The 18,593-nt window shown below is 52.9% G+C and overlaps 1 protein-coding gene across 1 annotated transcript in view; it reads right to left on the bottom strand.

The window, feature by feature from the left end:
* The window catches only part of LOC116948602 (CD63 antigen-like), a 30,745-nt gene extending 27,275 nt beyond the window's left edge, over window positions 1-3,470 (bottom strand). Inside the window, exon 1 of the mRNA XM_032965429.2 lies at window positions 3,340-3,470. The gene's annotated coding sequence lies outside the window, so the exon portion shown is untranslated. The remainder of the gene's footprint in view (window positions 1-3,339) is intronic.
* Between the last annotated feature and the right edge of the window lie 15,123 nt (window positions 3,471-18,593).

Below are 18,593 nucleotides of genomic sequence, written 5' to 3' on the forward strand. Positions count from 1 at the left end.
TCTCTGTGTCCGTCCTCGTGTCTGTGCGTCCTGTGTCTCTCAGTGTCCGTGCCTGTGTCTATCTGTGTGTCCGTGCCTGTGTCTCTCTCTGTCTCCGTGCCTGTGTCTCTCTCTGTGTCCGTGCCTGTGTCTATCTGTGTGTCCGTGCCTGTGTCTCTCTCTGTGTCCGTGCCTGTGTCTCTCTCTGTGTCCGTGCCTGTGTCTATCTGTGTGTCCGTGCCTGTGTCTGTGCCTGTGTCTATCTGTGTGTCCGTGCCTGTGTCTCTCTCTGTGTCCGTGCCTGTGTCTATCTGTGTGTTCTGTGTCTCTCTGTGTGTCCTGTGTCTATCTCTGTGTCCTGTGTCTATCTCTGTGTCCTGTGTCTATCTCTGTGTGTCCGTCCCTGTGTCTATCTCTGTGTCCTGTGTCTATCTCTGTGTCCTGTGTCTATCTCTGTGTGTCCGTCCCTGTGTCTATCTCTGTGTCCTGTCTATCTCTGTGTGTCCGTCCCTGTGTCTATCTCTGTGTCCTGTCTATCTCTGTGTGTCCGTCCCTGTGTCTATCTCTGTGTCCTGTGTCTATCTCTGTGTGTCCGTCCCTGTGTCTGTGTGTCCTGTGTCTATCTGTGTGTCCTGTGTCTATCTCTGTGTCCTGTGTCTATCTCTGTGTGTCCGTCCCTGTGTCTGTGTGTCCTGTGCCTATCTGTGTGTCCTGTGTCTATCTCTGTGTCCGTCCCTGTGTCTGTGTGTCCTGTGTCTATCTCTGTGTCCTGTGTCTATCTCTGTGTCCGTCCCTGTGTCTCTCGGTGTCTGTCCCTGTAGTTCTCTTACATATATCATGCTTTCCTTTTCTTTGTGTCTCTCTGGCCTGTGTCCCGTGTGTCTCTCTCTGTCCCTCTCCTCATATCGGTTTGGCTGTCTCTCTCTCTTGTCTCTCCCCCTCTTTCCGTGTGTCTGTTTATCCCCGTCTTGTCTGTCCCCCATTATTGTATATTTCTCTCCGTGTCCGTTTATATCTAACGCCACGTGGCTCTCTGTTTCAGTCTGTTTCCCTGTCTCACTCTCTTGTCCGTCTCTGTCTCGCCGTCTCCGTCTCGCTCCGCGTCTGTGTGCCCCTCGTGTCTCGCACTGTGTACCACTCCGTGTGTGTCTTTCTCCGTATCCCTATCTGCCTGTCTCTCATTGCATGTCTCTCTCCGTGTCCCCCCCTCCCTTCCTATGTTGCTCAGTCCCCGTGTCTGTCACTTTGGTTATCTAGAACCCTTCTGTTGACTTCAAGCTTTCGTGACTGCAGGAATTCATATTCTTTGGGTCTTTCGGTAAAGTCACGTTGAAAGGTTAATTTGTTTTGCAAAAAAACCACGACGTTTCGATGGCAACACAGGCGATCGTCATCAGGTGGTCATCAGGTGACGACCGCTCGTGTTGCAATCGAAACGTCGTAGTTGTTTGGTAATTGTTTTTTGAACCTAACTACGTGACTTTACCGAAAGACCCCAAATAATATAACCCCTTCTGTTTCCGTGTGTCCCCTGTCCATGGCCCGCCGTGTCTCTCTCCTTCTCCCTGCCCGTGTCCCGCACCCCCTTCTCCCCACTCAGCATCTCAACTACCACTCAGCTGCACTCTCATCGTCAATTACAGACTCAATAGAGAATCTCTCTCGGTAATCAACAAGTAGCGAGCACCTACGGATGCCGGGGCGGTACACGAGGGGGGGGGGGGGTGGCCAGCACCATCCCCGGCCGCCTTTGTCTCCCTATTGGCATTATTAACACACTGCACCAGGCACTCTATTGAGGCTGAGTCGACCTACGGGAGGCCCAGGACCAGTACAGTTCAGATATTCGTCACTGACGTTAGTTGGTCCGTTAAGAGGGCATCGAACTCGCCGGATTTCGTAGCAAACTGCTGCTAACCGCTGCACTACCGCTCACCCTACAATCAACACCACCGTAATAATCATCATCACCACTACAATCGTGGTCACCACCACAATCACCACTACTTTCGCAATCACCACCATCATAATCATCACCACTACTATTGTTATCACCACCACCATCATCATAACCGTCAATACTATCGTAATCACCACCATCGCAATCACCACCACAGCACCACCATCGCAATCACCACCACACCACCATCGCAATCACCACCATCGCAAACACCACCACCACAACCATCTAAATCACCACCACCATCGCAAACACCACCACCACCATCGCAATCACCACCACACCACCATCGCAATCACCACCATCGCAAACACCACCACAAGCATCTAAATCACCACCACACCACCATCGTAATCACCACCACACTACCACCATCGCAATCACCACCACACCACCACCATCGCAATTACCACCACCACAACCATCGCAATCACCACCACACCATCACCATCGCAACCACCACCACATTCGCAATCACCACCACATTCGCAATCACCACCACCATCGCAACCACCACCACACCACCACCATCGAAATAACCACCACCATCATCGCAATCACCACCACACCATCACAATCACCACCACCCCACCATCGCGATCACCACCACCGCAAACACCACCACCACAACCATCTAAATCACCACCACAACCATCTAAATCACCACCACCATCATCGCAATCACCACCACACCATCACAATCACCACTACACCACCATCGCGATCACCACCACCGCAAACACTACCACCACAACCATCTAAATCACCACCGCCATCGCAAACACCACCACCACAACCATCTAAATCACCACCACCATCGCAACCACCACCATCGCAACCACCACACAACCACCATCGCAACCACCACAACCACCTAAATCAACACCACCACACCACCACCATCGCAAACACCACCACACCACCACCATCGCAACCACCATCACACCACCACCACACCACAACCACCACAACCATCGCCATGAGCGTCGTGCCGAGCGCGTTCCCCGCTGCGGTGTCTGAAACGCAGCAGCAGCGGCGGCGTCTCGCGCGCAGTTAGTTTCTGAGGTAGATGAACGGGCTAAGTTATTAGTTTATAAGCTAATTTGTGTGTGAACGGCTAAGTTATTAGTTTATAAGCTAATTTGTGTGTGAACGGCTAAGTTATTAGTTTATAAGATAGCGGTGCGCGTGAGGCGGGGGGAGTTCGCGTCAGCGTGCGTAGCACTACACGGAGCGCGCCGTTGTTAAGTTCGCGCGCGTGAGGTAAATACTTTTAGTTCGAGTTAGTTCGAGTTAGAAGCTCGAACTAAAGTCTCTGCGAGGCAGAAGCAGTAAGTGGTGTGTGTGTGTAGAGTGGCCGGTGGGTGCTTTAGAAGGTGTAAGTCGTAAGAGTTTAATACCTCGTCGTCTTTGCTGCAAGTCCAGCCGCTGTGCCTCGCGCCGAATGACTCGCGCCGGTCACGTGAGCAGCCCCACCCTCGCGGGAGGGGCGGGGGGTTAAGGGGAGGGGGTGGGGTTAAGGGGAGGGGGGTTGAGGGGAGGGGGTTGAGGGGAGGGGGTTGAGGGGAGGGGGTTTGAGGGGAGGGGGTTGAGGGGAGGGGGTTGAGGGGAGGGGGTTGAGGGGAGGGGGTTGAGGGGAGGGGGTTGAGGGGAGGGGGTTGAGGGGAGGGGTGGGGTTAAGGGGAGGGGGGTTGAGGGGAGGGGGTTGAGGGGAGGGGGTGGGGTTAAGGGGAGGGGGGTTGAGGGGAGGGGGTTGAGGGGAGGGGGTGGGGTTAAGGGGAGGGAGTTGAGGGGAGGGGGTTGAGGGGAGGGGGTGGGGTTAAGGGGAGGGGGGTTGAGGGGAGGGGTGTTGAGGGGAGGGAGTTGTGGGGAGGGGGTTGAGGGGAGGGAGTTGAGGGGAGGGGTGGGGTTAAGGGGAGGGGGTTAAGGGGAGGGGGGTTGAGGGGAGGGGGTTGAGGGGAGGGGGTGGGGTTAAGGGGAGGGGGGTTGAGGGGAGGGGGTTGAGGGGAGGGAGTTGTGGGGAGGGGGGTTGAGGGGAGGGGGTGGGGTTAAGGGGAGGGGGGTTGAGGGGAGGGGGTTGAGGGGAGGGGGGTTGAGGGGAGGGAGTTGTGGGGAGGGGCGAAGAGGAGGGGGAGGAGGGGAAGGGGCTAAAGGGAGGGGCGAACGGAGGTGGAGCTAAGAATCGCCTAATCGATTTCAATGAGGAAAGGCCATTGGCCGAAACGTCGTCTGTTATATTTGTTTTAAGGCCACACAAGGTGTTGTTATTGACGAATGCGATGACAGGCCCACGTAGAGGCCCACACGTGTGCAGTAAAATAGGGCTATTGCCTGAAACGTCGCGAAACCGATTACTATCGATTATTGAACACGACCAGCGATTCACTAATCGATTGCTCTCGGGAATTGTGTGTGTGCGTGTGTGCACCTAGTCCTCGGATTACAAATCTAATTTGTTTTTAAAACACGTTCGTAAGTCGAAACACAGTAATGCACCGTATTTAAATGCCCATAGGTCAGTGTTATGAAATGTGTTACGGTTCAACGAAAAGGAAAGTATTGTTAAACTCATAATCAAAAAGAAATATTGTACATTTCCATGTAACACTGTAAAAAATACTGCATTGTAAATAAAACATAAAATAAACTAATGGAAAACAAAACTTTTATTTTCACTTTCCTTGAGTCACGGTGCGAGCTTGTAGTCGGAAGAGGGGCAATGAGTCAACACAATTGCATCACGGACCACAAAGACACACAGACACACACACGGGGCACAGAGACACACACACGGGGCACAAAGACACACAGACACACACACGGGGCACAGAGACACACACACGGGGCACAAAGACACAGAGACGCACACACACGGGGCACAAAGATACACAGAGACACACACACACACACGGGGCACAAAGACACACAGAGACACACACGGGGCACAAAGACAACAACAACCGCCATTCGCCACTAAGTGGCGGTGACGTCACCACGACGCTTGTGCCAGGACATGTGCACCCTGAGGCCACGTGAAGTGTCGAACGCCCGCTGGCAGGGGGTCACGGGGCAGACCCAGGTACCACGGGTCGACTGACTGAGATGACTGGACGATGCACCACCTGTGCCCCCTACTGTGGCAACCTGCTGTGCTTTAGCCACCCGGCGCTCCGCTCGTTGTTGTGAGCGTCGCTCCTCCACCCTCCGTTGTTGTTGGAGGGCGACTGCCTCCAACTGCCCAGTAGCGTCCTTCACGAACTTCCTTCACAGAGGCCGATCTTGACACCGCTGGTACCAGTCATCGGCAAGTCCACTCAGCTCCACGTCCTCCTGTACCACATCACTCCATCTCTTCTCTAGCCCGTGCCGCGCCCGCTTAGCCCCCTCAATCCGGCCGAACAAAAGCTGTTTCGGCATGCGGTGGCTAGGCATGCGGGCTACATGACCCAGCCATCGCAGCCTTCCCCGCCGGAGGAGCTCACCGATGGGACCTTGCCCAGATCTTTCAAGGATTTGTGAGCTCCTCACACAATCCAGTCTGGTTAAACCCAGGATGGATCGTAGGCAGGCCAGCCTAAATGTTTCTAACCGGCGAAGATGTTCCATTAGGGGGGTCCACGTTTCGCAAGCGTAGAGAAGGGAGGGAATGACCGTGGCCGAGAAGACCTGAAGCTTAGTGCGGAGCGACAGACCAGGTAGCTTCCACACAGCGTTACGCAACCGATGAAAAGATATTGCCGCTTGACTGATTCGGAGTGAGACCTCTGCTGTTAAACTGGAGCCAGTCATAAGCACACTGCCCAGGTATGGGAAACTCTCCACTCTCTCCACAACTGCCCCATCACCGATTGGGAGTTGTGGGAGTGGAGTGTCCGATGGTACAAAATACCCAGGCAGGTGCTTAGTTTTGGTGGGGCTGATGGTAAGGCCCCACCTCTTAGTGGCACGCTCCAGTCTCAGCAGCAGCGTCTCCAACTCCTCCTCTGAATGAGCAGCTATTATCAAATCATCAGCATACATAACGTGGTTGAGCAATAGGCAGCCATCCCTTGACCGCACCCGGGCATCGATCAGCCTCTCATTATATCTGTACCATATGGAGATTCCCCCGGTACAGCTATTGAAGGCTTCACGAACTACGTGGTCAAAATAGATGTTAAATAATGTGGGAGCCAGAGGACATCCCTGTCGCACCCCAAGGTGTACAGGGAATGGCTCTGACTCCCGGCCAAGTAGTTTTACCCGGACCCGCTCACCATCATGAAGGTCCTTAATGATCGTGAGCAGAGGGTCAGGTACTCCGAAAGCACGAAGAACAACCCAGAGCCCAGGCCTAATGATGGTATCATAGGCCTTAACCAGGTCAATAAAGTAGAGATGTAGGTCTTGTTGGAATTCCCTACACCTCTGCTGTAGCAGACGGACAGAAAATATGGCATCTGTGCAGGACCGCCCTTTCCTGAAACCGCATTGGGGCTCCGCAAGCCTCTCCTCAGCGTGCCTGCCAAGGCGATGCTGAATAATCCTTGCCAGGACCTTTCCCGGCACACTGAGGAGTGAGATGCCCCTGTAGTTGTTACAGTCTGTGCGGTCCCCCTTCTTAAAAAGGGGGACCACCAGGGCATCCTTCCAATCCTGCGGAACCCGTCCAGTGGTCCAGACTGTTGTTATGATGTCATATTGGGCAGTCTGTGCACAAACGCCGCCCTCCCTCAGCATTTCGCTTGGGAGATCATCTCTGCCCGCTGCCTTTCCTGGTCTCAGACTCCGGATTGCCTTCAGTACTTCTTCAACAGATGGCACCTCAACCAGCCACTCACAGGGGGTGACTTCTTCCAATATTTGAGGCACCGCAGCCTCAGCAGGGTCATCCTCACTTTGTGCCACGATGTTTTCCAGGCTGAGCGATTTTCCCTCCCCCAGGACCTCACAGAAATGCTCAGCAAATCTGCAAACCTGTTCCTGGGGGTCGGAGATTGGGTCACCGTTTTTTCCCCTAATGATGGTAATAGGTGTGGCGCTGCAGATTACTTTTTTGATGGGGTTAAATAGAGATTTGTGATCACGGGCCACTGAGGCAGACTCCATCTCCTCAGCAACCCGCGACCACCACCCATCCTTGCAGCGCCTCACGGCTCTCCGAACCTCCGAGCGAAGGCTGCGGTAAGCCTCCTCATTCTCTGACGTGGGATTCTGTAGCCGATGACAGTGGGCCTGTCGCTTTTTCTCAACCATCCTGAACACCTCCTCTGTCAGCCAGGGTCTCTGGGGAGGTCTGGACCGCGTACCCAAAGCAGCCATTGCAGTCACAGTCCTAAACCTCGCCCATTTACCCTCGACATCAGGAGGAGTCGGGGACGATGCCAATCCCAGCCGCAAGCGATGATGAAATTCTCGCTTGCAACTTTCATCAGATAACTGAAACCAGGCCACTTTAGGTTGGAATGGGGTCCTGGGTGTACACCCACCACCGGAGTGGAAGAATGGCAGGCGCATCTTACAGATGACTAGTCGATGGTCAGAGGGCAGATCAGCTCCACAAAGACACACAGAGACACACACACACGGGGCACAACGACACACAGAGACACACACACACGGGGCACAAAGACACACACACACGGGGCACAAAGACACACACGGGGCACAAAGACACACACACACAAAGACGCACGAGGCACGCACCCCAACTATCCCCTGTATAGCCTTAAAAGGATGTTGGGGCAAGTGCTCTTAGCGAGCAGCGCCTATGAAAGGCGGCACTGCACACGTGGGGGTGGGTGGCCAGCGCCCACGCCCGGCTGCCTTTGTCTTCTCAGTGGCGATTTTTACACACAGCACCAGGTACTAATTTGAGGCTGAGTCCACCTAGGGGAGGCCCAGGTCCCATTAAGATAATCGTCACCGGTGTTGATCGTGAGTGGGCATTTAACTTTGGTGGCCAGGTTGGTAACACGGCGGGGTAATCGTTGCACCCCCCCACCCCCACACACAAAGACCCCCGTATAGCCTTCACGGACTATAGGGGCAAGTATTGTAAGCGAGTTAGCACTTATCAAGGCCGGTACGGCACACGAGGGGGTAAACAAGGTTCGAACTCGGAACGCCGCTTTCGTAGCGCAGCGTGCTAACCGCTACACTACCGCTCCCCACACACAAGAACAACAACAACCGCCATTCTCCACTAAGTGGCGATGATGTCACCACGACGCTTGTACCAGGCTAAGTGCACGTTAAGGCCACGTGAAGTGTCGAACGTCCGCTGGCAGGAGGTCACGGGGCAGACCCAGGTGCCACGGGTTGACTGGCTGAGATGACTGACCGATGCACCACCTGTGCCCCCTACTATGCCAACTTGCTGTGTTTTAGCCACCCGGGGCTTCGCTCGTTTTCGTGAGCGTCGCTCCTCTGACCTCCGTTGTTGTTGAAGGGGCGACTGCCTCCAACTGCCCAGCAGCGTCCTTCACGAGCCTCCTCCACAGAGGCCGATCTTGACACCGCTGGTACCAGTCATCGATAACTCCCATCAGCTCCACATCTTCTTGTACCACTTCACTCCATCTCTTCTATTGCCCGTGCCGCGCCTGTTTAGCCCCCTACGGCGGCTGGGCACACGGGCTGCATGACCCAGCCGACGTAGCATTGCCTGCCGCAGATGCTCACCGATGGAACTTTGTCTAGATGTTTCAAGGATTTCTGAGCTCACACAATCCAGCCTGGTTAAACCCAGGATGGATCGTAGGCAGGCCAGCCTAAATGCTTCTAACCGGTGAAGATGTTCCATTCGGGGGGTCCACGTTTCGCAAGCATAGAGAAGGGAGGGTATGACCGTGGCCGAGAAAACCCGAAGCTTCGTGTGTAGACACAGACCAGGTAGTTTCAACACAGCGCTACGCAGCCAATGAAAATATGCCACTCGACTGATTCAGAGTGAGACATTTGCTGTCAAAGGGGGGGCTCCCACAGTGAGTAGCAATCATCAGACCATCAGCATACATAACATGGTTGACAGGGAGCCATCCGTTGACCGCACCCAGGCATCGATCAGCCACCCATTGTATCTGTGTAGTGGGTTCGAATTAGGTGCACACACGACTCCTTGGGAGGCAACGCTGATTTATTAGAACGGTAAGTAATATAACACTGCACATAAGGTGGTGACCACCAACCTACTCTAGCTGACACATACTTCTCAAATACTCTAGCGTGACCCAGCCAGGTGGGCTACTGCCAGGTCCGCTGACTGGAGGCTTGACTCTTCTTGGCGTCTTCACGATGCATCTTCGTTCTTGATACGGGCAGCCTCGAACCTCGTGAGGAGGCTGCTTATATGGGCCTCGGCGTGCCCGGGCCCCACCCCGGCCACGCCTCCCTTCGAGAACCCTCTCGAAGCCCCCCTGCTGTCCACGTGCCCTCCGAGGTGCCCCCTAGGCCCCCAGCCCCCACTGGGGTCCAGTCACGTGTCCAGCCGGGGTCACAGAGAGTGCCACGGCCTCACACCACCCTCGTGGCCTCCCGGAGCCCAGAACCGGCCCTGACGTCATTCCCGCCTCCAGCCGGGATGACGTCATGCGTGTGTGTAGACCCGCGTGGTCATGACGCTCCCCCGCATAGTGACGTCACGCTTGTGCGTGTGTACACAGTAGTGATTCTACAATCACTACATCACCCTCCCCCATGTAAAAAAAAACAGCCGTCTCGGCTGTGACAATACAGAAAAAAAAACAGTGTGCCTCCAACAACAACGTCAACAAACAACCGGCGACCGACAATAATCACCCCGAGAAACATATGTACACACACCGAGAGGAGGGGAAGGGAAGAATGTATGGAATGAGGGGAACCAACAACAACATGTACACCAAAAGAACTGGTCAACCCACTTATCCCTTAGCACAGCCCATCCGTGTGAATTTGTACGCATGCACCGACATATGAATGTGGCTGCTTGACAACGGTGCAGGCAATCAACAAGGTGTGAGAGTCATGGACAGCGGCCAGTCTTCAAACGAATTCGCGTGGCCGAGCCTCCAGGGGAGGCGAGCACGCTCTCCCTGGAGGTCCTGGGGGAACTTGAAAAAGGCCCAAATAGGGCACGGCCCCTCCCCAGGAGTTGGGCAACAGGATGAGCAGGAGTGACGTACGGGCGCTCCACTCTCCCCTTCAAGTCCACATCCAGTCAGCATAACCGGCGACTCCAAGGGCGGCAGGTGCAGGAATCCTGTGACAAGAAGAAACCACCTCCTGAGGCACAGCACCACAAGCCCACGCCTCAGCTCGTCGGACACGACAGCCACCCGGCCCAGGGAAGTGGAGATGATCGTATTCCGCCCGGCGGAAGAAATAAAAACAAAAATACATAGATTCCGACGCGTTGGATGCACAACCAACACCGGTAAATCAAACCAAAACCACACAACCACCCCATAGATGGCAGGGTCTCACACCGCCCTGTTACCGTTCCACCCCACAGGTGGCAATAGGGCGAAGACCGAAAGTCTAACACCCACCTACAAACACCACTTAACATTCCGGACGTCTCCCTACGTCCCAGGTCAAGAAGTCGCACTTCAGGGTCGACCCATGTACTGGCTCAAGGAAGTCACTCTTCAAGGTCGAGCCAGTATGCTGCAACCAAAGGTACAACCGTTGGATGTTGTACAACATCCCGGGTCAAGGAAGTCATGCTTCCAGGTTGACCCATGTACTGGGCAAAGAAGTCGCACTTCAGCGTTGCCTCAGTATCTACATTTTTTGTAAAAAAAGAATGTTAAATCGACGTGACAAAAAAATGCCTGCTCTTGCCCAGAAATGGTTCACACAAATACCCATGCACGTACAAAATGGCGGCCGCATGCACGATCCGCATCCCCCGCGGTTTCCCACGCTCACACAAAATGGCGGCCCCACGCGCGTTTTCCGCGCTCGCACAACTCAGAAGCCCTCCCTTGAAGGCCAACCCAGACATCTCATGCCACTCGGTAGCACCCCCCGCCTTTCCGACGCGCACGTGTCGGCCGTATCGGGGGAATTATAACCCAGTCTCTCTCCAAGACTCGCATCGCAGCATGTAGCTGTTCCGACCGAGCTGAGAAGACACAAGAACACCTCTCTCCAGGACTCGCATTGCAGCAATCAGCTGTCCCAACCGGGTTGAGAGGACACACCAACCCCTCTCTCCAAGCCTCGCATTGCAGCATTTAGCTGTACCAACCGAGCTGAGCGAGCAACTCACCACAAGCTCCCTGAGCCTCTGGCTCACTGTCTCAGACGCGCCTCAGAGTGTCTCGATCTCCGGGCCGCCAGGTCAAGCCATCAGCCACAGCATGACGGGACCGCACTCTCCGAGCCATGTGAGCGAACTGCCCACTAGGATAGACACGCCACGGAGTGTCTCAATCTCCGGGCTGTCAGGTCAAGCCGTCAGCCACACCATGACGGGACCACACTCGTGTCCACACGCAACAATGACAGGGGGGCATTTTGGTCAGGATCTTTGGCCCAGATTAGCCACAGCCAGCAGCACAATCCAAATCACTGGCACCATGTCACCATCACAATTTAACGATCCGCAACAAGGATCACAACAATGTACGTCACAACCCGTATCAGTGCAGAGAGACAGTCTATGCAGTACACACAGTCCACACATCGCGATCTCGAGAAAAATCCCATACAATCAACACTTCGTTAACAAATGTGGCACAAGCTATATATTAACAATCACGAACAAAGCTCCATACAAAGCATACATTGTTAACACTCACAAGCAAAGTTTCGCACAGTCACACATTGACAACATTCACGAGCGAAGCGCCATACTGTATATGCAAAAACAATCGCGACTCCGCAACGGCAATCAAACAAAGTGTCAACAAATCATTAACCCGGCAATTCACTGGATCTTAACGGAGGCCGAGACCCCCCACATAGCCGAATTAATAATTAACTGGCTCCTTAAGATAGCAATCCCGACGCCGTACTTAACACTGTTACAAAGCAGACACACGCACGGGCGCCGCGTCAATCTACCACGCACCCAACCCAACTAACACGCTTCGCAACCCAGCGAGTAAAAAAAAAACACCTAATCGCAACCCGGCGCACGCGAGATGGGTGAAGTGTGTTTTTAGGGCCGGGTGCATTGTGTCACGACTCGCCTGAGAGGCTGTGAGGAACGGAGGCTGCACTGTGGAACTTGAAGACTCTTGGATGGTGAGCACAGGATGCCACCAAGACGGCCCAAGATCTCCCTCCACAGGCGTTGAGAATGGCGGGAACGGCGTTTTGGCGGGAACCGCGTCCCGACCGCCCGCCAAGATGGCGGCCGCGCGTGCACCATGCGCGCGCAAATTTCCCGCCCAGGCACCCGCAGCAGCGGCGTCCTCTCTCCTCCAGCTCCGTCGCTCTCTCTCTCGATGGCGGCGAAGCAGCGACGTGATGTGCGTGCTGCTGCCCTGCCTGCAGCGCTATCTCCCTCCTTCACCGAGGCTGCAGAACCCCGGGGCTGCCCCGAAGATGATCGTCTCGCCTCCTCGTCGTGTGAAAGTGAGCAGGTAAGTTGTAGTAATCGTGCACATATTATACTGACTAGGATAACACCTAACGTTATTTATTTTTCCGCAACTTCTGACACCAAATATAGTGGGTTCGAATTAGGTGCACACACGACTCCTTGGGAGGCAACGCTGATTTATTAGAACGGTAAGTAATATAACACTGCACATAAGGTGGTGACCACCAACCTACTCTAGCTAACACATACTTCTCAAATACTCTAGCGTGACCCAGCCAGGTGGCTACTGCCAGGTCCGCTGACTGGAGGCTTGACTCCTCTTGGCGTCTTCACGATGCATCTTCGTTCTTGATACGGGCAGCCTCGAACCTCGTGAGGAGGCTGCTTATATGGGCCTCGGCGTGCCCGGGCCCCACCCCGGCCACGCCTCCCTTCGAGAACCCTCTCGAAGCCCCCCTGCTGTCCACGTGCCCTCCGAGGTGCCCCCTAGGCCCCCAGCCCCCACTGGGGTCCAGTCACGTGTCCAGCCGGGGTCACAGAGAGTGCCACGGCCTCACACCACCCTCGTGGCCTCCCGGAGCCCAGAACCGGCCCTGACGTCATTCCCGCCTCCAGCCGGGATGACGTCATGCGTGTGTGTAGACCCGCGTGGTCATGACGCTCCCCCGCATAGTGACGTCACGCTTGTGCGTGTGTACACAGTAGTGATTCTACAATCACTACATCTGTACCAGATGGAAACTCCCCCGGTACAGCCATTCAAGGCTTCACGAACTACGTGGTCGAAATAAATGTTAAATAATGTGGGAGCCAGATGACATCCCTGTCGCACCTCAAGTTGAACAAGGAATGGCTACGACTCCCGGCCACGTAGTTTTACCTACGCCTGCTCACTATCACGTAGGTCCTTAATTATTGTGATCAGAGAGTCAGGGACTCCGAAAGCACAAAGAGCAACCCACAGCCCAGGCCTACTGATGGTATCATAGGCCTTGACCAGGAAAATAAAGCCGAGATGTAAGTCCTGTTGGAATTCCCTACACCTCTGCTGTAGGAGACGGACAGAAAATATGTCATCTGTGCAGGACCGTCCTTTCCTGAAACCACATTGAGGCTCCCCAAGCCTCTCCTCAGCGTGCCTGACATGGTGATGTTGAATACTATTTAACACGTAGGCTTTCGCAACCAATATCAGCCATTATAGAGGTTTTTGGGTTAGATCGCGTAAATATATAAATCTGTCGTTAAAACCCGCCACCACCCGACACAGCCAACTAGTAAGGGTTGTCACGTAAACAGAACGTGGCCAATTCGTCACGAGTACAGCACACCGGTGTGTTGGAGAGCCAAGCCACAACATTTACAATCTGAGTACGACGTTTCACCAGTAATTACAACTAGCTTCATCAGGCGACAGCCAGATTTGTGGAGAAGTCCACCTGTTTCGTTCCTTATATAGAGGCGTAGATGTGTTGACCACGCTACTGCCCTCTTGCACAATGTGGGGGGGATTGCTGAGGCAACGTACATTATGCATGTGCATTATGCGAGCCCTTTGAACTTGTCCTTCCTGTCTATTGTGTGTATTAAAATAGCCCTACCAACGTTATTCCCTAGTGAAGTACGCTGCCCTTTGTAGGCATGCATTTAAACAATGTATTATTTGATGATTCGCTTCCAAGCACTAAGGCGGTAGCTATCCTAACGGCTAAAATTATTTAGATTTCTTTCAATTTCAATATATTCTCTAATTAATCTTGGTCAGTAGTAGCTGGTTTCCTTCTTGGCACGCGTGTTCTGCTACTGCTTACAATTGTATTTGGGATAATTTAATATTTATCTGATATTCTTTTAGTCTCGTTCTGATCATTCGCCCTGTTTGCCCAACATAACATTTTCCACACGTGCAGTTGATCCTTCTACACACCTTCTGTTGATAGCTTCGGTAATACATCTTTTGTACCAGATATTAATTTCTGTATTTTATGCACCGTGCCAAATCTGACTCGGATGTCTTGTTTTTTTCAAACATCTGGCTAGTTTATCAGTTACTCCCGCAATGTACGGTATTTTAATCGTTTTAATTATTTGGGTAGTTTCAATGCGCTTGTTATTTTATTTGGTTTTGGTATTAAATGCCCTGTTGGTTTGTGCATTATTGTAACCGTTCATTTGCAGCGCTTCTTTAACATGTTGAATTTCACTTCTCAGACTGTCACCATCTGACACTTTCTTAGCTCGATGAATGGTGGTGTGACTCTACATTCAGATAGGCGTCAGTGTGCGTTTTATTTCGGTAAACACTGTGTTATTTTACCATCGCGTACACAGAGTATGTCGTCGCAGTGGGCACATAGCAGCAAGACTGTCGACTCAAAAGCGGTTCTAACTGTGCAGCATAGCGGAGCGGTGTGCATTGGGGATTTAAAGCTGGACAAGCATGCTGCGAGGGTATGGTGTGGAACGTTCCCCTCGCTCGGTTACCCTAGAGATCGAGGAAGGCGGCACCGCGGGGGTTGGGGGACTTGGAGAAGGAAGAGGAGGGGGGGGGGGTCCAGGGTGCGGGAGTTCCCGGCGAAGGTCATCATAATCATGTCATGAAGAAGGACCGTTATCCGAAACGTCGCGTATGATATTTTTTTTTACTTTAAAGCCACGCATGAGTTTTGTTATTGACGAAACCGTTGAGTTGGTAGATGTTTTAGCAGCAACGGAGATAAGTACAGTGACTGCGCATTTAACACGAAATCATCATGAGCGACCTCGCGGAGGATATTAGCAGAATACACGAGCACATTATTCGCCTCCTTACCCACATCTGCCCCTCCACATACAAAAAAAAACACATTCCTGCGGAGGGAGCTGGTAGGAACGTTAGGTTGCTCGGTCAATGGCCAGGGTCAACGGCGGCACCACGTGGTGTATTCCGCAAATATGCCCGACTGTGAGGGCGGGCACAAGCCGGCGTGAGTAGGTTAAACGTTGAGTTTTATAAGGGCACCACGGGGTGACCAGCCCCTCCCCACCCAGCCCCACCCCACCCTCCCCACCCAGCCCCTCCCCACCATCCCCACCCAGCCCCTCCCCACCCTCTCCACCCAGCCCCTCCCACCCTCCCCTCCCCATCCAGCCCCACCCTCCCCTCCCCACCCTTCCCTCTCCACCCAGCCCCACCCCTCCAATTTTTGGATGCACGACGGACGGACGGACACAATAATCCCCTGTGGGCTGGTGTAACGAGGAGGTTCCTACCAGTATAAAAGTATTTTTTGTGCTCCTTCCATTAGCCACACAGCCTTCTATCGGTTCGACACAACCAAAACTCTGGACCGGTTTCGACATTCAGTGTCTCATCAGCAGAGTCGGGCTCCTCGCTTGAAGCAATGCTGGTGTACTACCAGATGCTTCCTGGCAAACACCGGTTTGGTGGGACACAACCCTAGAAGGCAACGAAAAGACTCAACGAAGTCACGTTGACTCCAATAAAAAAAACAGCGTCCATTGCATTGAATAATAGAATCATACATTTTAAACTGCCCATTGCAGGATCATAATACCGTAGACAGTGGCGCAAAGACATATTTCAATGGGGGCTATGCAAGATATGACTGTGGGGCCCCCCTAAGCACGATATGACTGTGGGGGCCCCCTAAGCAAGATATGACTGTGGGGGCCCCCCTAAGCAAGATATGACTGTGGGGGCCCCCCTAAGCAAGATATGACTGTGGGGGCCCCCCTAAACAAGATACGACTGTGGGGGCCCCCCTAAGCAGGATATGACTGTGGGGGCTCCCTAAGTAAGATATGACTGTGGGGGCCCCTCAAATCAAGATATGACTGTGGGGGCCCCCCTAAGCAAGATATGACTGTGGGAGCCCCCCTAAGCAAGATATGACTGTGGGGCCCCCCCTAAGCAAGATATGACTGTGGGCCCCCCCCCAAGCAAAATATGACTGTGGGGGCCCCCCTAAACAAGATATGACTGTGGGCCCCCCAAGCAAAATATGACTGTGGGGGCCCCCCTAAACAAGATATAACTGTGGGGGCCCCCCTAAGCAAGATATGACTGTGGGGGCCCCCCTAAGCCTAAGCAAGATATGCCTGTGGGGGCCCCCCTAAGCAAGATATGACTGTGGGGGCCCCCTAAGCAAGATATGACTGTGGGGGCCCCCCTAAGCAAGATATGACTGTGGGGGCCCCCCTAAGCAAGATATGACTGTGGGGGCCCCCCTAAACAAGATATGACTGTGGGGGCTCCCTAAGCAAGATATGCCTGTGGGGGCCCCCCTAAGCAAGATATGACTGTGGGGGCCCCTCTAAGCAAGATATGACTGTGGGGGCCCCCCTAAGCAAGATATGACTGTGGGGGCCCCCCTAAGCAAGATATGACTGTCGGGGCCCCCCTAAGCAAGATATGACTGTGGGGGCCCCCCTAAGCAAGATATGACTGTGGGGGCCCCCCTAAGCAAGATATGACTGTGGGGGCCCCCCTTAGCAAGATATGACTGTGGGGGCCCCCTTCTTTCTCCCGCGACTCACTTTTATTCGCTTGGGTCACAGTGACAATATTCGTAACAAAAAATATTTAAAAGGTACAATACTTTACAATTGATTTATCATCCATCGGCCTAGGATTTTCAGATGCGTTAACCGGGCTTGGTGCATAATAGACCGCAGCTAATTTTTAATGGTTAAACAAAATCTGAACATGTTTGAATCGTTTCCTGTTGATGCGGGGCCTCCTTGTGGCCAACTGGCCCCTATGCGTCTCACAACGCTGCCACTTAAAGTTGCGCCCCTGACCGTAGCTAACAAACTACAACCGATTGTTAAATAAGTAATATTTAAAATAACTTTTTTTTAAAACACGCTTTTTTTAATGTACCGTACGAGTAATGGAAGAACTCCACGACTCCAGGAAGTGGCCCCCGAAGCTTGCCATAACGTAAAGGACCGTGGTCATTTACAGCCAACGTTAGTTGAGCGTGGACAATTAGACCCAAGCCGAAACATAACATATAAAAAATAATGTTTAAAAATATACTTTACATTTTTTATGATAGAATATAGTATTGTCATCAGTATGAAATAAGTATACCAAGTTTGCAGTCGATACCACATTGGGAAGTGGGTTAAAATTGAGTTACAAGATTTGAGGATACAACAGAGTGAGTTAATAATAATAAAAAGCGTGTAAAAACAGACGTGGTCGGTCGTGGCATCTGAAATTAAAATAAAATTCATGACGGCAGGAAAATAATTTGAAATCAGCTGGTCCACAGTTTGTTGTCTCTCTTTCCTGGCTCCCTTCTGTCCGGAAAGCGGTCACATTTGCTCACGCCTATGTCGATGGCGACCTCTCGAGACAAGATATAGACCACCCAATGTACGTATGTTGAATTCTTTCCCACCGTACGTAGCCAACCGTGCTAATCGGTGGTTCGGGGGAAGAACAATAAACTAAACGCAAAAAGCAGTTTTAAAGAAATTAGTTTTAAATATATATGATTTCAAAGTGCATAGTTCCAGTGGCTTCCTAATGTCGGAAGGGAGAGCGTTCCAGACGGCCACAGAATCACATCTGAAAGCGCGCGATGCAGTGACCGTCTTTGTTCGATAAAAAGCCGCTGCGAGGATGACCGGAGTGCGCGTGATGGTTTTTGTACCTTGACGAGGTCAGCAAGGCGTTGCGGCGCATTTGTGACGAGCACTTTGTGTGCGATGAGTTGCTACCTTCTAATGTATTCGTTCAGCAACCACTGATGGGGTTGGTTTTCGTTGTTGTAGGCCGAGTTGCTCTCTCTCTCTCTCTCTGTACGCGCACGTGTCTGTTGCGTGGCTTTAAAAAAAAAAACACAACAACACACGGTCGGTGCGTAAAAGGGGAGTTACAGCGCCCCCTAACTGCCTTGCACCATCCAAGGCAGTTAGGGGGCGCACGGGGAGCCGTTCCTCGCCCTCGTGTGCATGGGGCGGAGCAGTGCCGGATTATCCCAGTAGCAAAAGTAGCTACACATGTAGTAGCCACGGACCCCGCACTTTCAAGGGCCCCGCGCTAAATGCTTTCAAGCTATCAATTCCCGTTCAGTGATTTTCCACTTGGTCAATTACTATAGTACTATACTGCCTTCAACTTTT

The sequence above is a fragment of the Petromyzon marinus genome, chromosome 34, assembly GCF_048934315.1.
Source record: "Petromyzon marinus isolate PM22_M1 ecotype Great Lakes invasive population chromosome 34, UKy_Petmar_22M1.pri1.0, whole genome shotgun sequence".
Lineage (NCBI taxonomy): Eukaryota > Metazoa > Chordata > Hyperoartia > Petromyzontiformes > Petromyzontidae > Petromyzon > Petromyzon marinus.